This window comes from Macrobrachium rosenbergii, chromosome 44, assembly GCF_040412425.1.
Source record: "Macrobrachium rosenbergii isolate ZJJX-2024 chromosome 44, ASM4041242v1, whole genome shotgun sequence".
NCBI lineage: Eukaryota > Metazoa > Arthropoda > Malacostraca > Decapoda > Palaemonidae > Macrobrachium > Macrobrachium rosenbergii.
In genome coordinates, this window is record NC_089784.1 from 14,871,881 (window position 1) to 14,885,676 (window position 13,796).

At 44.7% G+C, this 13,796-nt stretch overlaps 1 long non-coding RNA gene across 1 annotated transcript in view; it reads left to right on the forward strand.

The window, feature by feature from the left end:
* The first annotated feature begins 2,643 nt into the window (after positions 1-2,643).
* LOC136829356 (uncharacterized) overlaps positions 2,644-13,796 on the forward strand; it is a 31,423-nt gene continuing 20,270 nt past the window's right edge. Inside the window, exon 1 of the long non-coding RNA XR_010850360.1 lies at positions 2,644-3,006. This is a non-coding gene — a long non-coding RNA (uncharacterized lncRNA). The remainder of the gene's footprint in view (positions 3,007-13,796) is intronic.

A 13,796-nucleotide genomic window follows, 5' to 3' on the forward strand; every position in this document is an offset into this window, starting at 1 on the left:
AACATCGAGTTTTTGTTTTCATAATGAATATAAAGTTGATGCTGAACTAGTCTTTAAAACTCTACTATGTTTAGTAAAATTGGTTCTAACCCTTCCCCGCTCCAGTGCTGAGACTGAAAGAATGTTTCCCACTCTCACGGTCACAAAAATAAATAAGAGAGATAAAATAGGACCAGAATTAATGAATGCCATTTTAGTAACTAAATCTTCTAGGACATCAAGGCAAGAAAACTGTATAAGTAAAGAAATTAAACATGAACATTAGTCTTCATTTGTTTCAGAATCGTAGAAAATCATTAAAGACTATACCAGTAGGCTTATTATTATTCATATCCTGAGTCGTAGGGTAATGAGAAGAAAAGTAGGGTAAATTCAGTGTCTGTCTGTGTAGGGGTTGGCAACACTGAGTCAGTCTTGCTCTAGGATATGCATACGTCAAGTATATTTACTTCATCGCCGGTAATGAACGGTTTTCGAGTAGAAAAAAATGGAAAATTCGATTGCATAAGCTACACAGTCATTCATTCCGTGACTGAATTTTAAAAAATCAGCCCTCATTATACACTGAAGTAAGTGGCTTACGCCTAATTCTTAGTTTATATAAGCTCAGACTTTGACATTTTACATGAAATTTGCGTATTAGTCTCGCTTGATTAATACTAGATCGGTGGAGAGCGCTGAAATCATCTGTACTTTTTGTGGTAAAACTGAAGACTACTACCTCGGCCTGGTTCCTTGCCATTCGCCTGCTGGGGTATTTACTGCCTAGTCTTTATGGTTTTGTTTGTCTTTTTTACGTTTATGATATTTACTGTCTTTGTTTATGTTTTTACATTCATTCCCAAGGGGCTGTGCTAAATATGAAGCGCATTTTGCACATAAACTGGTAGTTACCGAACCAGAGGGTCGCGGTAGTATATTATTCAGTTTTACCCTCTTTATTTCAGCGATATGAGAGAAATAGCCTTAGATCAGGCTATGTCAGTCTTTTGAAAGATGAGTGAATTTGCACTTTAAACCATTATCGCATCCGGAGTTGAATATATATTTTAGTAAAGTGCTGTAGACGTTTTTGACAGCACCTTCGTGGTAATTCTATGGAGGAGCTCCGCACGGATAGCCCTATATCCTTTAATGAAATTCCTTGGGTTAACTATAGAGAAAAGGGTATATATGATGTAATACAGGTGAGATAATTTGAAATAATGTGAGAAATTTACTCCTTTTCTATGTTTTCAGTGTAAAAAAAACATAAGCAATAAAAGGTAAATTTGCCACACTATTTCGGTAAATGTCTCGAGTTATCTTAACCGTATTGCATCATATGCACCCTTTTCTTTATCGATCAAGAAGTAGTTTTAGAAACACTGGATCCCTCTCCCCCCTTCCCCCTGTATCCTACAATTATGTGAGACCACAGCGGAAAAGTTGGGTTTTGGTTGGGTAAAAACACGAGTAAAATATCAGCTTGTATTTAACCTAGCCAACCTGACCTATCCAATAGCACAGAGTCCCTTACCTGGGCTCGTAGGTCAGCAGGTCCTTTCTTACGCAGTGCGTGGTGTCATTGTTGAAACGTTGAATACACCTTAATTAGAACCAGAATTTGCAGGAATATTATGGAGATATAAGAATACATCGTTTTATTTCAATTCTTAAATTTAAGAGCTTCTCCCACCCAAAAAACCCTGGTTCCCCCTGCGATTCCCCCATAATTATAAGATATAAAAGGGGTCCAGTGGTATTTTACATTAAGCTGTTAATCGAGGTTGGAGTTTGGAGTTTTTAGTCTTAACTATTGTGCCGGCTTTGTCTGTCCGTCCTCACTTTTTTCCTGTCCGCACTTTTTTCTGTCCGCCCTCAGATCTCAAAAACTACTGAGGCTAGAGGGCTGCAAATTGGTATGTTGATCATCCACCTTCCAATCATCAAACATACCAAATTGCAGCCCTCTAGCCCCAGTATAGTTTTGATTATATTTCAGGTTAAAGTTGGCCATAGTCGTGCTTCTGGCAACGATATAGGATAGGCCACCACCGGGCCGTGGTTAAAGTTTCATGGAGCCCCGGCTCATCCAGCATTATACCGAGACCACCGAAAGATAGATCCATTTTCGGTGGCCTTGATTATATGTTGTAGCGGCTGTACAGAAAACTCGATTGCGCCGAAGAAACTTCGGCGCATTTCATTACTTATGTTGTGATCTTAATTTCCTTAGCATGGTTAGTACGGAACTCATGCTGATATTCTTCCCAATTTAATATTACAGAAATAGATTTCAATGAATGTCGTTACCCACCTGGATTTTTTGCAAGTTCTTTGTTTATACCAAGGATTTTTTTCTAAGCTTTTTGTTTATATTATGGATTTTTCAAAGTTTTTGTTTATTTTAAGTATTTTATCTAAGTTCTTTGCAAGAGCGGAGCTCTTGATTGGGTTATACTTGTTCCAGTGCATTGTGGGTAAGCATGGATTACATAATCAGGAACATCTCTTGGAAACGTGGTTCCTTGATAAAATGCTGAAAGTTTTAGAATGCTGGAACGTGATTGGTTGTTCTGTAGTTACTAGTTTCAGGTTGTGGGACTTCAGAAATCAAGCGGTTCTTGAAAAAGTTATTTTCTGTCACTTAATTTGGCTGTAGGTAGCCTACTGCTACATTCCTTGCCGGAGTTTGACCTTCCTCACGCACGCCCTCTAGTTGTTCAATTGCGAATGTGTTTTACCTAATTCTTTGGAGGGTCCCGGGTGTAATTCCTTCCCAGACTATAGGGAACAACAGCACTTACGGTGTTGTTGTGCTATAGACGAGTGAAATTTTCAGAGAGGAAGGAAAGATGGCAATGTCATTTCTCGGTTAGGTGTGCCGAAGGTACCTTTCTTGAAGTTTCTTCCCTTTCGTCATGGAAGTTAATGCCTGTGAACCACAGCGGCCTTCAGCATTTAAAGAAGAGCCTGACCAGTCTGAAGGCATCAGTCTTACTGACATCTCTGATTCAGATTAAGGTAAGCCTATGGTATGTTTCTAAACTAATCATGCTCCTGGTATTTTGAAACTTTACGTGCACCTGGTATTTTGAAACTTTACGTGCACCTGGTATTTTGAAACTAATCGTGCACCTGGTATTTTGAAACTAATCGTGCACCTGGTATTTTGAAACCAATCATGCACCTGGTTAAGACGTATCCTAGTGTCGAAGGTCAAATGAAATAGGCCTAGGCTAATGCGTCTAGAGCTAGGTGAGGACCAGGCATCCTAGGGTAGGTTAGATGGCGGGGTTGGGATCTAGGTAATTCTGAGCTGTAGTTCCGCTGTGAGCTAGACTATGGCAATTGACATTATCCTATGTTATTTTACTTGCTGTACAAGAATTTAAAGTAATATTTTGTCGGCCGGCTGTAACTAAACTTTAGTTGACCTTTGAAGACTACACTGCCGACGGGGTAGAGCTAAGCCAGCATTCCGTGGTGCTCCCCCCACCCCCCTCCATAGCTACTATGGCAAGATTGTAACCAGTAAACCCCCCTAGGGCATGTTAGGTTGGTATTTTTAGGGGTGTTTACTGGTTACAATTTTGCCGTTTTAGCTGTGGAGGGGGGTGGGGGGGATCACCACGGAATGCTGGCTTAGATCTACCTCATCGGTAGTGTAGTCTTCAAAGGTCAACTACAGTGTAGTTACAGCCGGCCGACAAAATATTACTTTTAAATTCTTGTAAAGCAAATAAAATAACATAGGATAACGTCAATTGCCATAGTTTAGCTCACCGTGGAACTACGGCTTAGAATTACTGAGGTCGAACCTTCCCCAGCTGCTGAAGGACACGGCCCCTACAGGTGAAGTTAGGTATGGGGATTGGTAAATCTAAGCAACAGCTCTGCACTCTCTATTACCTTGGTAATTAATTTTACTTGTACTTTTAGTGTTGCAGGTAAAGGAGGTGGGGTGTTTATTGTTGGTTTGTTATTATTAACCTCATATCTAACCAACATGGTTGGGAACCCTTTGGGAATGCTGGTTTTGGGTTGGAGAAATTGTTGGGAGAAAGACCGGACTGCCATGTTGTTGTTATGTCATGGTTCCACACATGCGCAAGTCATTAAGGAGCCATATGTTTAACCCTTAGTGGACGGATTGAGCTTCAGTGTGAAGTAAAACAGGTTTGGGGAGGTGGACGGATTGAGCTTGAGTGTCGAGCAGAATTACGCACTGCTGTTATGGTAATAATGAGTCGAAACAAAGGTGCCAATACTTCTATATGCTGTAAATTCACTAATGGCAACTTTTATACAGACGTGAGAGTTAGGCCAGTATCAGTAATGCTTGTGACTTCAAGGGGGAAGGTGCTGCATCTCTCTCTCTCACATGAGTCTTTGTATAAATTTGCTTGTAAATATATGAAGGGTTTGCTGTTGTTTTTTGTTTTTGTCTTTTGCGATAGTATGTCGGTTGTAAATGTAATTTTACAAAGAAAATTGCAAAGAAATAATAGAAAAAGCATGTAAAAGTAAAAAAAAAGTTACAATCTTCCTTCTCGTAAACTTACGTGAATATTTTACAACAAATATGCAAAAAATTTGTTACTGCTTTTATTTCTTATCTGTTTTGATATTGTGTGAGCAGTAGTATTATTTTTACAAAATCCAAAAAACTTATTTATTAGAAAAAACATAAGTTGGTAAAATTTACGATTGTCTTGTAAATGAGGCCCCACAAGGGGTTGTAGTCATTTTCAACTTCTCGTGGAAGGTAGGGAAAATTTTGTAGAATTTCTTTATTTATACGGTGTGAATGTACATGTCATTCTCTTTCCATTGACCATTGATGTGATTTTTTTTTATTTTGCCGACCTCAAAGTTTCCCCCGGTCTGGAGTGCTGCACATTGATAAATTATGCCGTCCCTTAAGGGTTAAGAAGGGATTGGCTAAGGAAACCACTTATAATAAAAGGAACTAGCCTATACTGTACTAATCTAATGTACCCTAACCTAACCCAGCCTAGTGGGCCGCATTACTTAGCCAGGGGCGGAGACCCCCGGACCCCCTGGTGAAGGAAACTCCACTTTCTCCAAAAGCTCCCCTGTAACACTGTGCATGTGTGATAACATTCCATAATGGCCAGCATACAACTTCTGATCTTAACTACATGTTAATTACAGTCGACCAACAAAAAACAATGGTAAATTCTTGACAAGCAACCAAAATAGGCCTAGTATAGGAAAAATCAATTTCCAAAGTAATACCCCATGCAGAGTTATTGCTTAGCTCTACTGGGGGGATTAGGTGTAGGTATGAACCCGACATGCTAAGTTAGGTTAGGTTGGCATTTAGGATGGTGAAAACCCCTAGGCTACATAAGGACACATCCCCCATGGTTAGGTAAGGCAAGGGGTCAGGGTCTAGGTTAGAACCTGGCATCCTACATTAAGTTAGATGGGGGCCTCTGGGTCGGGGGGAGGATGGGGGCAAAACCTTCCCCCTGGCAAGGTAAGGATGCAGTCTCCTGGGTTAGGTTAAATCAGCCTGTATTTTACAAGTTTTGTGTATTTCCCCACCCACTGTTTCTATAGTGGTAGAATTATGGGGTTGCTCCACATCGGGTAGTACCTTGAAAATTGACTTTTCCTATAGTATTTTGGTTGCTTATTAACAATTTACCGTTAATTTTTGTATGCTGGCCGTCCTGGAATGCTATCGCACATCCACAGTGTTATAGAGGAGCTTTTGGTAAAAAGTGGAGTTTACTTCACCAGGGAATCCGGTGTCTCCACCCAGACTAAGTAACATGGCCTGTTAGGTTAGTGTAGTTCCTTTTATAATGGGATTCCTTAACCCATCCTGTCTTGAACATATGGCTCCCTAATGACTTGCTCATGTGCGGAACCGTAACATAACAACAACAACATGGCAGTCCAGCCTTTCTCCCACCAATTTTTCCCACCTAAAACCCCCCATTCCCAAAAGGGTCCCCAACCATGTTGGGTAGATATGAGGTTAATAATAATTGACCGACAATAAACAACACCACCACCTTCATCAGCAACACTAAAAATATAGGAAGAATCAATATCCAAGTTAGTCTGTGCAGAATTACCCTGTACTTTAACTACCAGTTTGCTAACAAAACGAATGTCAAAAACATTCAAAGCTCACATTACTACTTAAGGAAATCATTTCAAGGCCAAAATTCAATAATGGTTTAAAGTAAAATTTTACCTGTTCAGTTCACTATGACTGGACCTAATAATTTGCAACTAATATAAATGGAAAGTTTTAAAACTAACCAAAACCAGAAAATCATATTTTCAGCTCCAGAGTACAATTATGGTTTAAGGAAGAATTTACCAAATTGTCAATAAACCTTACCTTGAACAGAATAAAAATTTGAAGTGAGTATATTAGGTACGTTAAAATAAAACCTTTTAGTCTCGCTCTTCTGTATTTTCCTCCACCCAGAAACCCTGGTTTCCTACTGCAGTCCCCATATTGTTCCGACACGATATACAAACCATCGCTCCTTTACATTAGTAATTACTTCCAGCAAAGTGGGAAACGGCTGTTTAACTTTCAAACAAGGTGCTTAGGCAGTTAACTACCGTCCGGTAGGCAGGAGTCCAGCCTGCCCGGATGTAAACATTCCAATTTGCTTTCGGCCGTTGTGCGGTGCAGATGTGTTTCTTCGCTCTCTGCCCTGACTTCCATTGAGCTGTTTTCCCAGTGGGATCTTTTCTTTTTCTTGTTTGCCATGTGTTTTCCTTTCATAATCATGAAAGCTCATGAAGGAAATAAGCCTCATAAGCCCGCCTTCCCCCAGCGTGTGTGTCCTGGGGTTGGCGAGAAATGCGAAGGTTTTAGATTGAAAGTTGATGTGGACCCACACGCCCTTTGCTCTTCTTGCAGGGGCCATGTGTGTGTTCACAGGACTCTCCTTTACTTAGTGTTGCTCCTGGTCAGGTGAGCAGTGGGTGAGGTTTGAAGAGAGGAAACAGTACCGGAGGAAGCCTTCCAAGGCGTCATCAGAGGGTTACACACCCCTGATGACTCCCTTGGTGGCTAACCCTTTGGGATCGTTTCTCTCTCCTGGCTGCCTCTCCTTCGGGCGAGGACTCCCCTTCGTCTTCTTCGCTCGCTTTGTCAGGCGTGGAACGACGTGGGGGAGTGAATGACCTCTTCTAGGGGGGCCTCTCTTCACCCTGGGGGAGGTGGGAATTTTCCCCCCCAGAGCAAGTGGAGTCTCCATCCCCTTACCCGACTTTGTCTTCAAGTATGGCGGTAGAGGCTACTTGAGGGGGGCAGGCTTCAGATCTCGACTCAACCTGGCTCCACCTGGGACTTCCTGGCGTACCATTGCTGGAGGGTCTCCTGGCTCATCACTCTGGCGCCCCGGTAGTGACCACTGCCGCGGTTACTGCTACAACCAGCACCGTTACAATGACTGCTTTTGCTGAGATACCAGTGACTATTTTCTCACCTGGGTACCCAGTGACCAGCACTCCAGTATCCCATCACGCAGTGCTGCTCCCGCCTGGCTTCCTGGCCCCGCTGTCCCTGCTAGGACCCTCCATGATGGTGACTTCATCCATGCCCCATATTATGGTCCCTGCTCATAGTGTTGCTGGCTCCTGGGCTTTCCTGGCTTCTCCACCTGCCCCGGCTATCCCTGTCACCCCAGTCCTGGCTCCTGGCTTCTCCACCTGCCCAGGCTGTTCCGGTTGCCCCAGTCACTGCTCCTGACTTCCCTGGCTCCCAGGCTGTACTGGCTGCCCCGGTTGCTCTGGTCTCCTCTGTTGACATTTCCGCTGCCCAGGTCGCTCCCACTACCTTGGCCACCCCTGCTGCTCCTGTGACTTCTGCTGCTACCTTTTGGATAGGAGACTTGACCACCATCCTGAAGAAGTTGAAGAAGAGGTCTAGGAAGGTGTTGTCTTCTTCATCTTCATCATCGTTGTTGTCTGCTACCTCCTCCTCCTCCTCTTCTGAGAAGAACCAAATCGGTGACCCCTGCGTCTAGCATTTTGGGAGCCGCGGACGTGCAAACCGTGGCTTGCACACCAGTTGCCGCTCCTAAGAACTCCACTTAGAAGGCTGGCACTGTGTCGGGCGCTCGTTCATGAGCTGCTCAGAGTACCCAGGTCTCTAAGGAGACTCTGGTATCCCTAACCGGCACCGGAGAGTCCGCTCACTGTACCGATTCAGGCACAGGCTGGGAGAAAGAGCCAAGACATGCAGGTGTCTCGGCTCTGGCTGCTAGCGCTTCCTTTAGTGCCAAGCAAGATTCCCAGGTAGGTGCTTCGGCCTCTCGTGTCTTAGCATCTGGGGAGACAGAGAGGAGGTCCCCTGTACAGCCTTCTCAGGAGACTCCAGCCTCGAAGAAGACTGGGGACCATCAAGAGGACAGTGCAAGTTCTTGCCAGCCAGTCACGCGTTTGACGCCACCCAGTCCCTGGTTACATTCACGTGATCGGCCTGGCTCAGCTCGAGCAAACCGCTATGCTTTCCTCGGGACAGCGCTTCGCTGAGGCGAAAGCATTCTCCTGGACCTGAGTTACTGTCATCACCACGGGTTCACGCCCGCTCTTGGCCTACTCCTCCTGCTGGTTCCTCCAGCAGGACCAGCAGTGGTGCCTGATCCTCCTTGCCTTTCCCCTAAACCTCGTGGGGTTTCCCTGGGAGGTGCTAGTCGGATGGGAGGTGCGAGTCGGATAGGAGGAACTCTGGAGAGTCGTCTCCCCAGAGTTTGACTACAGAGACATACGTTCTTGGCTCGGTCCTCGGATCGACTAGGTTGTACTCCCATGTAGTGCAGGAAGGATCCAGGGGGTCTGCCAAGGTTCTCCCTCCTGCTGGGAGAGTAGATCAGGAGGACCACACCTTGGAAGGACCCAAGGGTCCTTTCTCCCAGGATGTAGAAACCCCCGAATTACAGAGGACTTTTGCAAAGGTCATTTTGCTGATACATCAGCACAAAGACCTAGGGAAAGGGACCATGTCCTTATCTGTGGATCATCCTTTGCGCCTTGAATCATTCCGGGGTCCTTAAAAGGAACCCAAGGTTTTGGTTGGGCTGCTGTTGTCCACACTTGCCGAGGGGGTTTACGATCAAGTGAATAATCTTGTTTCTGAGCAAGATAATTCACTTCCTTTGAACTGCTCAGACAAGCTGCTCCCTCCTCCTCTGCCACAACAGAAGCTCTTTTATACACCCTCGGAGAGGGCGTTGCTGACTAAGCAGGTTGACCCGGACCTGGGGCGTCTAGGCCCGGGTCTCTCACTGCAGCAGCTTACTGTGGAAGAAACCTCCCTCTTGCAGCAAGAAGCAGCGACCCTGGAAGCCACCGCTATGGCGCCTCTCTAGGCAGTCTCCTGGCCGGATGTGTAGTCTTTCACAGTATCTAAAGTGGCTGCCTCCTCGGGCACTTGGAAGTAGGGCCATCTCCTACTTTACCCACCAGATGGTGGGCGAACCTGGTGCTTAAGAGAAGAGACGCTGTCCTTTCTTGCTTCGCCAGGTCTGTAGGTCCTGAGTTGGCAGTGACCCTACGGAATGGACCATTGCTGGGTTCTGCCTCAATCTTCCTGAGAGAGCTCGTAGATGCTGCAGTGGACAAACAGTGTGCCGAAGACAGCGACCGCCTTGTCCACCAGGCAGTGGCCAAGACCTTGGGTCTTTGCTCTCCACTGCGGCTCGGCCTTCTGGCCAAGCTAGCACTTCCTTGGCCCCTAAGAAGCCCCAGACTTTGAAGGGTTCCCTTCGGGAACACCCAGCCGCCTCCCTCCACCGTGAAGGGTGGGCAGTTGTGCCCCCTTTCAGTCCTCTTTCCAGTCCGGTAAAGCAGGCAAGGCGAAGAAGAAGGGAAAACGATAGGGGCGGCATTCCCCTTCAGCTGATGCCAACGGTGGGGGAGTGCCTATCGAGCTATTAAGCAACATGGCATCAATACGGAGCTGAGACCTGGGTAGTGGATGTTTGTGAAGTTTGTGTCTGGGGCGGACGTGATGGAGGTCTCTCGCGTGTTTTACCAAAAAAATAAGGGTTTTTTGCTCTTGGTGATTATACCTCTCATAGAAAGCAATGTGTTAATATTGTCTCTGTAATACCTGGCACATAAGCCAGTTAGTGTTGTGTAATTGCAGGTATATAAATATACATTCTGCCCCAGTCAGTGCCTTCGAAATTTTCAAATTTCAACTTCTCGAAGCCTTTTGGCCCTGGGAAATGGGTAATAGAGTGCTGTGTATGTGTAAGTGCTTGGCCCTCCCTCTACCACAAAAATGTCATCTGACCAATCTGCAACCATCGTGCCAGTGACTCTGGCACCTTACGATACCTGTGTCCCACACACAAGTTCCGTACTCCCGAACAATTATCTGTACTTTGTACAACACCAATTGAATCGTTCCAACGTCAAGTCTGGTATAAATCTGTCAGTGCAGCCTTCTCTGATGAGGAAATTAACGCTGCATATACAAAATGCAAAGACCTGATACCAGAAGCCATTCTCCAGGAGCGATGCACAAAAAACTTATCCTCTCTCAAGAAAATCTCATATACTGTATCACTTAAGTGGCTAAGGACCTGCTCGGTGGAGTCTATGCCGATGACCCTTACAACCTGCCTCCAAAGGGGCCTACTGATCTAAGCTTACCTGCAGTGTACCATATGGTAGAAAATGCCTTTCTAACAGCAAAATCCCTTTCAGAAAAAATTGACAAAACCTCAGAAAAATTGAGGAAGCACAAGAAAAATTTTCACAGATCTGGGATGTGACCAAAGGATTACAGGAATCATTCGACAGTCTTAAAACTGTGGAAACAAATAACAACCTTTCACGGATCCGGGATGCGATCAAAGGAGTGCAGGAATCATCAGACAATTGCACAGCAAGCCACCAGACTCCTTTGAGAGAGGCATCTATCATTTTCGCGTCTCCCAACAACATGAGAGAGTGAAGGTGCGATGTGAAGTCGAGATGGCCGTACCCTCCCATGAGGGAACTGCCCTCTTTCCCTTGGATGAAGTGCCTGCATCACCTATAGACCTGTCGGAGGGAACCGATGGACCCCCAACCTCCTCTCCCTCACCAGTGCCTCCAGTGGCAGATAGATCTTCAGTGACGATCACCAGCCCTCATGAGTCTTCCAACTCTTTCGCTCCCCCCAAAACCCCCGTCGTGGATGAGGATGTGAATGATCGTGATGGGATTGGGGGTTGGCAGACATAAGCAAGTAGAAAAAAGAAAAGAAAATATCTATTGTCTGCTGGACCGTAGCCCAGCATTCGTGAATCACCTCACCCGAAACCTGAGAAGAGATGTCACTATGTGATTCACAATTTACGCTCATTGGTGAAACTAGACTCCATAGTAGAGAAAGTTAAGTTTCTCACGGGCTCCAACCCTCTTATCTCCCATGAACTCCTGTACAAAATTAAACATAAAGTGGCCTACAGGATTACCCGAGTATTTCAACATCTCGATGTTCTTAAAGGTGAGAATTTCGGTCCTAATATAAGGGTCTCAAGATACAACCTATTCTGTCCCCCCCCCCTCAGGGGAACTTACTGACACCCCAAGTAGGGGTTCAAATGCAGGCTCGCCTTCTACCACAAGTGCCAGCCAACACCTCCCGCACTGATTGAGTGCACACCCCTGCTGGCCAACCTCCCATCCACCTAAATGATCAACTCATTCATTTCCCATCTTGTGAGTTGCCATGGATACATTAGATATAATCTCTTGGGATATTTTTGGCCTCAGGCAGAACATTCCTCCCCTAAACATGTAATGCAAAAACTTCAAAGGCGTCATTGCACTACAAGAAACGCTCCTCTGGCCTCATGACCTTGCCATCTGCGATTCAACATGAAGACTTCAGAGCTTTCTCGACCTCGTCGATGCAAGTTACAGATCACATCATAGCCAGTCGCCCAAAAGGGGGCCTTTCTTTCCTGTGGCACAAATCGTTAGACAATATGGTGTATGTGTTGACCTATAGGAGTGGTAGATTGCTGGGACTTCAGTGACAGTAGGGGCCTCTAAGATCCTAATAATTAGTGTTTATATGCCTTTGGAAAAGAACAATAATTTTGATCAAAACTGCACAATCCTAGGTGAGCTACACAGCATTATTCACAATTCTACTGCTGATCATATATGTATAATTGGGGACCTTTTCTCACCCCACAAAACAAGTTTATAACAAACTTACTTGCTTCTGTCAAAATCATGCTCTCCAAATTAGCGATGTAATGCTCCTCCCTCCTTCCTCCTATACCTATACAAAATAGAATGGACACAATTACAACCTCCTGACTGGACCATTGCATCACGTCCCCACAACTTCATGGTTCTGTTGTGACGTGCAACATTCGCAATGATCTTGCAACAGGCTGTGATCACATTCCCTTCTTACAGTGTCATTCAGTACACCTTGCCTCCCTACCATGAACCCCCTAACTGATCGCCCGCCTGCTGTTACCTGGGATTTCAAAAACCAAAAGTAAACCAGATCCTTTAGGGAAACCACGGAAACCAGGTTAGGGTCAATAGTTCAACCTGCAGACGCCTTACTGTGTACTAACCCAAAATATAGAAATGGCCATCAAAGGAGAGATCTGGAAGAATTCTATTCTAATATAATTTCCACTATGCTTGCCTCTGGCAGGGATACCTTTAGATGTTGTCAAGGCAACTCTTGTAATGTACCCGGATGGAATGACTTGGTTAATGATCTATATACACATTCTCTAGAAATGTTTTTACTGTGGAGGCAAAATGGCAGCCGGGGGGAAGGACACTTTGCACTTCTAATGAGGCATGCGAGAGCACAGTTCAAACTTGCCCTTAAGCACTGCAGACTGAATGAAAAGCAACTAAGACCTGATGCAGTGTCAATTAAATTAGAATCTGGCAGTTACCCTCGTCTTTGGAAAGACATTCAATCCTTAAATCCCAAAACTAAAAAGCTATCACAGAGTAGGAGATGCCGTCAGTGACGAGGCTATCGCAAGAATGTGAAGTGATCGTTTCAGCACTAACCTGAACTGCATAAACGATCAAGACTCCCAAGTGGACGTAGATAACCTCCATACTGATAACATTGTTTCATTTTGCCGATCATATAACACCAGGTAACATCAGCGATGCCATAAACAACCTACCTAATAATAAATAGCCCGGCTGCAATGGTCTGCCTGTTGAAGCTTTCAAACTCTGCCATCTGATAATTTACATTTTGCTAGCTGCTCCATTCAATGTGTGCATAATTCATCAGTTTCTCCCAGACTCCCTACTGCTAGTTCACTTTATACCATTAATAAAAAACAACCCAAAGGATGCAGCTAACCCTAGCAATTATTACCCGATTGCAATTACTACAGTTGCGTCGAAGATCTCGTGTTCTAAATTTTGGATTTCGTAGGCTCTACCAGTTATCCTGAAGTTATCAGTGAAGTATTTTGGATTCTTTTGGTTGCCTTTTGACATTTATTTAGTCAGGATTACTTATTCAAGACGAATTTTTCAGAATTTTGATTTGTTTTCCCTTTTTGAGACTTAGTCAACTTGCTTTCGACAATGTCCGATCCAAGTATGTCTAGCATTCGTTATTGCAGCAAGGACTGCATCACGAAGTTGACTTCTGCCAAATATGATAGGCATATAGTATGTATGAGTTGCAGGGGTCCAAATATGATAGGCATATAGTATGTATGAGTTGCAGGGGTCAAGTGTGTTCATTAGACCTGACTTGTGCTGAATGTGTCGACTGGAACCCTAGACAATGGAAAATTTTGACT